General features: G+C 44.9%; 1 long non-coding RNA gene across 1 annotated transcript; it reads left to right on the top strand.

Annotated features, from left to right (window-relative positions):
• Positions 1 to 11390, top strand: LOC114008256 (uncharacterized). The gene is made up of 4 exons (XR_003549800.1): positions 1 to 77; positions 1735 to 1878; positions 10217 to 10397; positions 11318 to 11390. It is a non-coding gene; the product is annotated as an uncharacterized LOC114008256 (long non-coding RNA).
• The last annotated feature ends 237 nt before the right edge of the window (positions 11391 to 11627 follow it).

The following is an 11627-nucleotide window of genomic DNA, read 5'->3' as shown; positions in this document are numbered from 1 at the left end:
CCAACGTGGCGCCTGAGTACGGGGAAAGGGTTTGGCGAGCAGACACTCCTTACAGCAGCCAAAGATTATTGAGTACGGTAAGGACCGTGTGAAATAAAGGAAGAGTAGAAAAATACCAGAGTAAAAGAAATACAAGAGTAAAAAGAATACCAGAGTAGATTTGGGGAATGCACGCATGCACACGCACATGCACACGCACACACCCTGCTTGCTCCTCAAGCCACCTGAGTGTGACTCACATTGTAGCCATGTGGGATCTGGCTTCCCTTAATCAGTAGGCTAGTGGGCTGGTTCACTAAAGTTTTGACATCTGTTTCTAATAATGCAAGTAGTATACACTGATGATGAGATCAAATTTTATAGGAAAAGGAGAATAGTAACACTTTTAATCTACATACAGCCATCCCACCATGTCCATGGGGGATTGGTTCCAAGAACCTCCCCCCTTGTATAGAATGGTGTATTATTTGCATGTAACCTATGTACATCTCCAATACTTTCTTTTTAAAGAATGATTTAATTTAATTTTATTACTTTTTTTTTCTTAATTTGTCCAGAGAGAGACAGAGAGAAAGGGAAAGTGAGAAAGTAAGCTGCCAGGTCCAGGACTTAAACTATAGTCAACCATGTGGGAGTCCAGTGTTCCAACCACCATGCCACCTGCCAGTCCCATCCTCATATGCTTTAAATCATCTCTAGATTACTTATAATACCTAATACAATGTAAATACAATATAAATAGTTAATGATATTTGGTTGTCAGAAAAATCATGATGCATTTTTTGCATAGAAAAATGGAAAAATATGTCATGACTTTTTCAATGACTCAGTAAATTGTGTTTAAAGTTGTATTTTTCAATTGTTGCCTTGTTATTGATTTATTCTGAATATTTTCTCTGTGGTTGATTGAGTCTGGTGATGCAGTCTGTGAATACAGCAGGCCAATTGTATTCTTGAGTCTTAAATGTGTATTTCAACAGGATAAATACAGGTCACCTCTTTTAAAAGTTAGGAAGGAGTTTTCTTTTTCCCTAAAATATCCTAATTCATCATGTAAAACAATAATACAGATGGTGAAAATTTCTCTATGTTGGAGCGTAGATGAACAGGCCCATTAAAGATGAGACACGAGGCTCTTAAAGCTGACCGCTGACCTGGGGTCATGCCAACTGGAGTAACCACAGTTACTGTAATCAATCTGGAGACTTACTGTTAGTCTGAAGTCTTACTCAGAAAGACCCACTTTATTCCTGATTCTCCATCAGCCAAGCGTCCACGACTACTTCCCAGACATTTATGATTATTAGATTCTTAGTGATTTTCCTATGAGAAAAGTATGGGAAGAGAAAACAGAACTCTTAGAGATTGGTGAATAACAGTTGCTCTGGGACAGTTTCCCTCAGGAGAAGGAAAGGGGAGAAAAAGAAGTGAAAATTGACTGCATTGTCTTACCCTGTACTTGGCATTATGCCAAAGCATTGTAACTATACTGTGGGAAGCACATTGCTCACAGATTCCATTCTGGAACCACACTTTCATCGTGGGGGTCTCGGTTAAAATCTATGCCCCTCTCTGTACCATTCCCCCATTCTTTGAAAATGGCCATTGCATCTGGGTAGTCCCACGAGCCCAGATTTTAAAGTCTAGGAGAATACCAGTGATACCAGATTTGTTTTGCTTTCAAGTATGAAATTGTGTCATAATACTGTCCCGATGCCTTTTCCATCTGTGCAGAACCCCACTGCCTCGTCCTTGTCACCAGCCCTTCTCTAGGTCCGACACAGCAGACTCTCAGAGACCTGGGCTTTAATGGGTACACTGGCACAAGCCGTGACAGATGCTGCCACCTGGTGGCACCTTCCTAAGAGGCGAAATCTGGTAAGCCAAGACTTCCCCTGGGGTCAGAGGCCGTTTGTGAACAGAGGTGGCCTCGACGTGGGGCGGTTTGACTTCAGACCTTTTATTTTGCGATGATGCAAACATCGTATGCATTCAGGGAGAAGCTTGCTTTCAGAACCCATACAACCATTCTGCTTTTATGTTCAGGACAGTGTTCGCTAAATTACATGAGATACTTGACGCTTTATCATAAAATAGATTTTGTGTCAGATGATTTCACCCCTCTGTAGGCTAATGTAAGTGTTCTGAGTGTGTTTAAGGTAGGCTAGGCTAGTCTATGATGTTCGGTAGGTTAGGTGTGTGAAATTTTGACATGAGATAGAGCTGGTATATGGTAGATTTATCAGAATATAACTACCTCATAAGTCAAAGAGTATCAGTAGGCTCCTTAGACATGCCTTTCTTTTTTCTTAATTGTTTATTTTATTTTATTTATTATTATTATTATTTTATTTGACCAGAGAGAAACAGAAAGAGGGAGGGAAAGTGAGAAAGCAAGCTGCCAGGTCCAGGACTTGAACTGCGATTGGCCATGTGGGAGTCCAACCATCATGCCACCTGCCAGCCCTGGACATGGCCTTTCCTGTATGTATTTTCCCTTCTTTTTTTTTTTTTTTTTTTGGGGGGTTTTTCGGTATAGGGCGCATGCGCTTGCCAGACAGACAGAGAGAGACATAGAGACAGAAAGCGAGAAATCGCCCCACAGGGGGGATGGTCATGCCGCAATCCCTTTTCCTCCATTCTCCTCTCGGGATCTTGGGCACACATACACACGCGCCCGGCGTGAGTTTTAAGCCACCGGGTCCGGGACGTGAGCCGTGGTCGACTACGTGGGAGTCCAGTGACATAGCCATTATGCTAACTGCTGGTTCCCTGTATTTTCCCTTCTTGCTTACAGTCATCGTTCTAGGAGGACAAAAAGAAACTCGGATAGGTCATCTGTTCTCCTGGTATGTCTAACCTGGCCAAATTTGAAGTACTGGTGACCCTGTTTTGCCAACGAATATGTAGTGAGGTAGTAGGTGATGCTCCTGGGGAAAAAGGTGAAATCTTGATGAGTCCAGTTCCCTGGGTTTGTATTCTCTACACAAGTGTGAGACAGAGCCATGACACCTATCCAGAGCACTGGTCATACGAAATCAGTATTAGATGAACATTTTTTGCCACATCACTGTACATCTCCACTTTAACCTTAACTGAAATGACTCACCAACACTTGCAATAATGTAGGTGCTAGTAAACTATGTCATGAATATGAAAACTTTGAAATTCTATCACTAGCTCCTACAAAATAGATCAATGTTAGTTTACTGAATTAAATTGCTGATTATTTCCAGCATGCAAAGAATCCAAACTGCAGCAGTCCTAGAAATATTACATTAAGGGGCCAGCAGGTATGTAGTGGTTAAGGCGCTGGACTCTCATGTGGCCAACTGTGGTTCGAGTCCTGAACACAATGACATGAAACTCAGGTAGGGGTGTGTGTGTGTGTGTGTGTGTGTGTGTGTGCCCCAAATCTTGACTGTGGAGGAGAGGGGATTGTGGCATGTCCTTCCCTCCAGGGGATGATTTCTCACTTTCTGTCTGTCGGTCTCTCTAGTGAGTACACACGCACCTTATAGCAAAACTCTCTCAAAAAATTACATCAGGAAAACTTAACACAAGAACATGATTGATTCGCTTAGGTGGTGAGTGATGAAAACTGTTTTAATTCAGTGCCTGTTGCCCTCTTGGGGGATGAGTCAAAAGAAGATTGATGAAGGGTCTCTTTTGCTTTAGTTACGGTTGAATAGCTAGTCCCTACCAAAAAGGCCTGCCACGGGGTGGGCTCAATAATGTCGATTAAATGAGCAGTTAATTCCTAGCCCTTTTATTTGTAGAAGTGCCTGAATCTTCAGATTAATTTACGAAATGGTGTTTCAGTGTAACCGTTTAAATTACAGTGAGCAGGTACGTATGCTTTCCACGTGGCTAGTCCCAGTGTGGTTCAGGGCTCAGCAGTCCTGGCCTCACGAACAAGGAGATGAGAAATGGTGAGTTTGAAGGCTCCCCCCGCCACACACACACACACACACTTACTGAATCAGAATCTGCCTTTTGGCAAGGTCACCAGGGAGTCACGTGAACATTAGTGTCCGGAAGCCCATTCTGAAAGCACGTTCGCGGCCATTATTCTTTTCACATAGCTGGAGGGTTTGTTGTCCCATAGATTTCTGTTTTCCTGAATGAAATTATTCTATGCCCAGGCCTTCTGGTACTTTCTGATTGAGTCTATGCAAACCATGTTTTTCACATCTTTTGTTTCCTTCTTTTCTACGAGTTGCTCAAGCTTAGAAACTGTGAATTCCTACCCCAGAGTTGTGAGTCAGGGGGCTTTTCATAAAGGGAAACCCCCTTCGAGGGTCATTGGACCAAAAGTGGTTTAAGTACTTGAACCCGTGGCTGACCATGGGACCGGGCTGCCTGCTCAGTTTTCTTCTCTGTGAGAACGTTCGTTGGGGTGCAGCGCCACGTTTAAGGAGAGACTTCCTGCCAGAAAATGTGTGTAACAGCAACTGAAAGAGAAAGTAATTATTGCAGGCCAGTTAAGTCTTTCAGAAAATTCCCCCCTGAGATCACTGAAGTGTCAATGCATAGGAGTTGAATAACTTATTTGTTCATTTAATTTTTACTTGCCTTTCACAAAATTGCTATTAATGAAAACACCTACTCTTAACTAGCAGGAACATTTTGGCTGTTTTTAACTTGGTTAAAGTTATTCGATATATATTTTTTTGTATAGAAAAGCACTTGTAGCCCAGCCCCATGGCGTGAGGGTTAAGGGTGCCAAATCCTACATGGCCAACCATCTGGTTCGAATCCTAGCTCTGGTGACCTGAAAAACATGTTGGGCCCCAAATCTTAAAAGGATAGAGAAATGGAAAAACAAAAGAAAGAAAGAAAAAGTAAGAAAGAAAACAATGGTTAATTATTCTATTTTTCAATTTAACTAGTGACGTTTCTAAAGCAGGTGTCTTCAAAGTCAGCTTTGGGCATACAAAGCAGATTATGCTAGGGCACAACCAGCTGATGGCCAGCTACAAACACAGAGGCCCTGGGGCCAGGACATCTACGCCCAACGGCAGGACGTAGAACATGAAATATTAAACTGCCAACGCGTGCACGGCTCCACCCTGAAACTTACGGCTCCTTGTGGAGATGGTCTGTTTACGTTAGCAGATTGTGAAGGGTCTCGGAAGCGCCTGGGACTTAGGAATTGGATAGATCCAGGTCCTGGGACCTCCTGGGTCCTCTCAAAACTCCATATTCCTCTTCTGTTTTCAAGTTCACAGTGAAACTTCTGAGCTGCGTTCAGTGGGGTCAGCTCTGCTTTCCTATGTTGGGAGCTCTTGAGGATGAGGGCTGGCCTGTAAGGTGCACCTCTGCCTGGCCTAGAAGAGGGCTAGGACACAGGAGGGGCTCGTTCTCATTTCGTGGTGTACTCATTTATCGGCTTCTGTGTTGTATTCTCAGGAGAATGTGAGTAGTAAGGGAGACTCGCTGGTATTCTCAGTGGTCTGCAGGCCTTGCACATGGAGAGTGCTGGGGTTGGTGAGTACACAGTGGGAACGGAGGCCAGTGCTCGCTAATAGCTCAGGCACCACATGTCCATGTTTGCCCTTACATAGAAAGGGTGCTCAGGAGACCAGCAGATGGCGTAATGGTTACATCACTGGACTCCCACATGAGCAATCACAGTTCAAATCCCAGACCCATAGGCTCAAAACTCTCTTAGGGTATGCGTACATGTGTGCCCAAATGAAGGAGAAGGGATTGCGGCGTGGCCATCCCCCTGGGGGTGGGTGATTTCTCACTTTCTGTCTCTCTGTCTCTCTCCATCTCTCTGGTTAGTGCAGGCACCCAATAGCAAAAACCTCTCTAAAAAAAAGAGAAAACAAAGGGTACCTAGTCCTCATGGTACGTTTGTAATATAACAATAGCGAGTACTTATTTTGCCAGGGTTCTAAGTACTTTATTAACTCATCCATTGCTTATAATGATCATTGATCTTTTAACTAGATATTCCTGTTGACATTTTCATCAGTACAGGAGGACACTGAGGATCAGGTAAGGGGTCAAGTAAGCTGCCCGAGTTAGCACCCATCCAGAATCAAGCTCACTTTGAACCAGGCGGCTGGGCTCCAGCGCCCACGTTTTTAACCGCCACAGTGCAGCTGCTCGCCCGTTCTCCCATTTGTGAGTGAGGAAGTTGGCATTGCGGTGGCCTTCCCACAACGGTGCTCCGGTACATCGGGCAAGCAGGGAACTGGATCTGAGCCACCATCGACAAGCAGGGTTCTCTCCACCATGCCAGCTCGGGGTGATCCCAGAGACAGAAATACCCAGGAAGACACACCTTGTGTCTCCATTGCTGACTAGGTCAAGACTCGTCATCGGGATCACAGAACGAACAAAACAAAACAAAACGGAAGTCCTTGGCGCTTCAACCAAGCCCTGATAGGTATAAACCTGTGCTGCTCTTTGTGGCTCTGGTCCACCCGTCTTAAGGGTTGGGAAGAGGCCGACAACTGCATGAACCCGAGGCAGAGGCGCTGCGTAAGGTGTATCGGTGAAGGCTGTGCTTCCTTCCGGGCAATGGAGACCTGACAGTGAATTGGAGTTTGCCTGACATCTAACAATTACAATGTACAGGGCTGACTTTTAAAACAGTGCCAAAGTACCACTAAAGCTTAAGGAACTGATGGTTTATTTTATTTTATTTTATTTATTTTATTTTTTTATTTTTTAGAGTTTTGTATAATTAAAAAGCGTTAGATGTTAAATTGTAAACTGATGGAAGCTCAGAGGCCAGTGGGGTGAATGGGTTTTAAGGGTCCGGATAACATAAAGAGCACATGTCCCTCTTGAGGAAAATCTGGTATTAGTTTTCTTCCTTATCCTTGAGATAGCTATCTAAGACTTTGGTGTCTGGAGTCAGATGGGTGTGAGTTTGCATCTCAGCTCTGCCCCTTGTTTATTGTATGACCTTGGGCTGGATTTTTAAATTCTTGGTTCTTTAGTTTCTTCATCTGTAGAATGGGCTGCTAATAATTTTTCCTTCCTAGGTTTAGAGAGAATTCATTGAATTAATTTTGAATGGAATTCATGGCATGTAAGTATAGGAAAAGTGCTTAACAGAGACTGGCACCACGCCCGGGCTCATGAGTGGTCACGAGCCGTTGTGAATGCTCAGCACGGCATGCCTGGCCTGCCCTTTGTCCAAGTCAGTAGTTCTCTGTTTTAGGACGATAACGCAGAGGTATTTCAGTAAAAGAACAGGGATATGCTGTTCTCCCACACCACGAGAAGTTTACTTCGGGGTCTTCTAGTGAAATGTTCCATTTGCCTATGACGAGTAAATTGTATGGTCGTAACAGTTGCCGAGTTTGTATTTTCCCAGAGAAAATTTGAAAATGTTGCAACTGCCAGAGACAGTAAGAGCTTGCTTGCTTTCTCTCTCTCTCCTCTCTTTCTTTCTCTTTCTCTTTTTCCTTCCTTCCTTCCTTCCTTCCTTCCTTCCTTCCTTCCTTCCTTCCTTCTTTTGAGAGATTTTTGCCAAAGGGCATGTGTACTCGCTGGAGAGACAGAGAGAGACAGAGAGACAAAAAGTGAGAAATCACCGTCCAGGGGAGATGGCCACGCTGCAATCCCTTCTCCTCCATTCTTTTCTCAGGATTTTGGGCATGCATGCACATGTGCCTGGTGTGAGTTTCAAACTGCTGGGTCTCGGACTTGAACTGTGGTCAGCCATGTCGGAATCCAGTGATATAACCATTACACCATCTGCTGGTCCCTCTTTTTTTTTTTTTTTTTTAAGTTTGTAAGAGGGGGAATATGCTCACCAGGGTGAGAGAAAGAGAGCGAGTGAGCAAGAAAGCATGAAAGCACCCCCAGGGAGCACGGTCATGCCACAATCCCTTCTTTGTTTCTCCCTTCTTTTGGGATTTTGGGCACACACATGAGCAGGCATGTGTTTTTCAAAGTGCCTTGTCCAGGACTCGAACTGCACGGTTGGCGATGTGGGGTCCAGCTGCCTTAACCACCAGGTCCCATTTTTTGGACAAGGTCTTGATATGCTGCCCAGGCCAGCCTCAAGCTTGAAATCTCCCAGTCTTAGGAGGGTTTCCTAATGGCTGAGATTACGGTGCATTCTGTTGCTCTGGCCTTGAGAGTGGACTAGGATGGGACCTGGATCTCCCATGTAGTCCCAACCTACAGACCACAGTGTCTCGGTGGCGTGAGCCGCTGCGGCGGGGCCTAGAGCTCCGTATAGACCAGCGTGCTCTGCCCTTGGCTGTAGGTAGGGCACACGGGAGAGAAGCTGCATGAAGAAAGCGACTGGCGGGCACCTAGTGATGGTTCAGTGGCTGGCTAGAAAACTCCCAGAGAAGTCACCCCGCTCCTGGCTGAGTCAGAAAGAGAAGTCACACGGGGTATTTATACCAGGACAGTCATTCTCCTTCATGTAGCTGTGGTCTCCGTTTTCATGGAACATGTGGTCACAAAGTAGAAATTATCTCATTTGAAATAAATCCTAGTGTGTATATCTGAAAACAAGTTTGCCTGATCTCTGTCGTGGAGATGGTGGCCACGACTCCAAAGAGACTTCAAGAGTGCCATAAGCTGAATAAGAAAAACCTTAAATTTTGTTGATAAAGCACACAATTATACGATTGTGCTTTAATTTATGACTATTTTTAGAATGACTGGAGAATTTTAGATATTTATATATATTAAGAAGTAGGTGGGGGACCAGCAGTTAGCATAATGGCTATGTCTCTGGACTCCCATGTAGTCCACTGTGGTTGGAGTCCCGGACCCGGTGGCTTAAACTCACGCCGGGCGCGTGTGCGTGCGTGCCCAAGATCCCGAGAGGAAAATGGAGGAGAAGGGATTGCGGCGTGGCCATCCCCCCTGGGGGGTAATTTCTCACTTACTGTCTCTCTGTCTCTCTCTGTCTTTCTGGTGAGTGCATGTGCCCTACAGCAAACACCTCTCCGAAAAAAAAAAAAAAAAGAGAAGTAGTTTGGGATGAGCAGATAGCATAATGGTTACGTCACTGGACTTCCACATAGTCAACCATGGTTCAAATCTCAGACCTGGTGCCTTCAAACTCATGCTGGGCACCAGCAGATGGCGTAATGATTACATTGCTGGACTTTCACATAGTCAACTGCGGTTCAAATCCCAAACCTGGTGGCTTAAACTTGATGCCAGGCATGTGTGCGCACATGCCCAAGATCCCAAGAGGAGAATGGAAGAGAAAGGATTGTGATATAGCCATCTCTCCTGGATGTGTGTGTGTGTGTGTGTGTGTGATTTCTCACTTTCTGTCTCTTTGTCTCTCTCTGTCTCTCTGGTGAGCACATGCACCCTATTGCAATAATTTCTCTCTCTAAAAATAAAAAAGAAAAAAAAAGAAAAGAAAAATACTCATGCCGTGTGTGTGTGTGTGTGTGTGTGTGTGTGTGTGTGTGCATGGCCAAAATCCTGAGAGAAGAACGGAGAAGGAATCGCAGCGTGGCCATCTTCCGGGGGAGAGGGGCAGTGATTTCTCTCTTTCTGTCTCTGTGTCTCTGTGTCTCTCTAGTGATCACATGTGTTCTATACTAAAACTCTCTTAAAAAAAAAAGGAAAGAAATAGTCTGGCCAGCAGGCGATGTGGAGGTTAAAGTGCTGGATCTCAACTGCATGGTTCGAGTCCTGGACCAGGGCTTTGACAAACACACCTGGAGAGTGTGTGTGCATACCCAAAATCCCAAGAGGCAAAAATAAGGGATTTCAGTGTGGCCATTGCCCCTGGAAGGTGGTTTCTCACTTTTCCTCTTTATCTCTCGTTCTCTGTCTCTCTCCAGTGAGTGCACGCACCCTATAGCAAAACCAAAGAAAAAGAGTCAAAAGAAAACTCAAACACTGGAGAAACTTACATGCTCATGTATTTGTGCTATAAAGAGCCATGGATAGCGTGTAACAAGAAACATAGAAAACCCTCATGGATTTGGTCTGAATTTCATTACTGGGAATTTCTGTTTTTTTTAAATAATTACTTTTTAATTTAATTTTATTCATTCATTTATTTTTAATTTGAGCAGAGAAAGACACAGAGAGAGATAGAAGGAGAGAGGGGAAACCGAGAAAGCAAGCCACCAGGCCCAGGACTCAAACCGTGGTCGGCCATGTGGGAGTGTCCAGCACTTTAGCCACTACACCACCTGCTGGTCCCAATTACTGGGAATAATAATCAAGTAATACTCTCTCTCTCTCTCTCCCTCTGCAGACTCTCTCTTTGACAAACTTGATCATGTTCTTCAGTGCCCTCTTCTTGACTGGGCCCCGAGCTTGGCCTCTTGCATCTGCCCTGTCTTCACGCAGCCCAGTTCAGCAAGGACTCTATTGCCTCCCGCTAATGTCGGGTCACCTTTGATGTCTGGTCAAGGCCCCTTCCTCATCTTTGATGTGTAAGTCCTTGGCCCACCGTAGCAGAAGTCCTGTAGGGCCAGTTCAGCAAGGAGGTCCGGTCTTGGCATCTTGCCCTTGGACATTTTTCATGCATGGAGCCCCTCACCCTGTCCTTGGCTAGAAATCCCCACTTGTCTATGCTGTATTCACAGTGGAGCCTGATCTCTCCCCTGTCACAATATTTCTATGGCAATAGTCTTGAATAAAGTCTTTCTTACAGTTTTAACAAGTGTCAGAATAAATTTTCATTTCTCTTTCTCTATTATATACTAATATGAGGATACCTCAAAAACTTTGTAGAAAAATGGAATTAAAGTATGAGTTTAGGGTCAGTCTGTGGCATGGTGGTTAAAGTGTCTGGTTCCCACTTGGCGGACTGTGTGGTTCCAATCCTGGACGCAGTGACTTGAGAAACACACTGGGCACATATGCACGCATACCCAGGATCCCAAAAGGAGGGAGAGAGAGAGGAAGCGACTGTGGCCTGGCCATGCTCCATGGGGTACTTTCTCAGTGTCTCTGTCTCTCACAAGCACATGAGCCCTCTGGCAAAATCTTAAAATAATAATAATAATTTTAAAAGTATGAGATTATTTTGGTGGAAAAAAATTGAAATCCACGTGCAGCTTTTTCATAAAACACGTTTTCCACGAACTTTTTGAGAACTCCTCATATAAAACGATGTCCAGAGAGAACTGGAAGCGGCCGCAGTGTTTGGCAGTGGAGGGTTGGGAACGTATGATAATCTCTGACGCAGTGTGCTGGTGTGAGTTACAAATAGCGGCCGCCATTTTTAGAACATCACTGTCTACACTGCACTAAGTGCTGTGTGTGCTGGGCCCAGAAAGGGACAGAAAGTCACTGAGCCTAAAGCACCACGTCCTCCACCTCACGTCCTGTGCTCTGTTCTTCTCTTCAGCCGGGGCTTCCTCTGCACCTCAGCCCTCACAGAAGATAACACGGAGGCTTCCAGCTGCTCTTGTTTTATTGAGGTGAGTACACCCTTCTATTCTCTCCAGAAAGGAGCGGTGGTGTTGAGGAAACAATGCCATCCTTCTTCCCACTGCTGCTCCATGTTCCTCATGGCAGGAGGGCCAGTTTTTCTGACCTGCAGTGTGGAGCAGTCACTGGTCTACACTGGGCTTTGTTAAACAGCACATTCTGTATCTCTCCCGTCTCTTGTTAATGGAGACCTGTATTGTCATGTGTGCTCCATCTCCTGGGGGGAA

The sequence above is a fragment of the Tupaia chinensis genome, unplaced genomic scaffold (assembly GCF_000334495.1).
Source record: "Tupaia chinensis unplaced genomic scaffold, TupChi_1.0 Scaffold000315_1, whole genome shotgun sequence".
NCBI lineage: Eukaryota > Metazoa > Chordata > Mammalia > Scandentia > Tupaiidae > Tupaia > Tupaia belangeri.
Note: the sequence above shows the minus strand (reverse complement) of the source record. Positions and strands in the feature narration are given on the sequence as shown.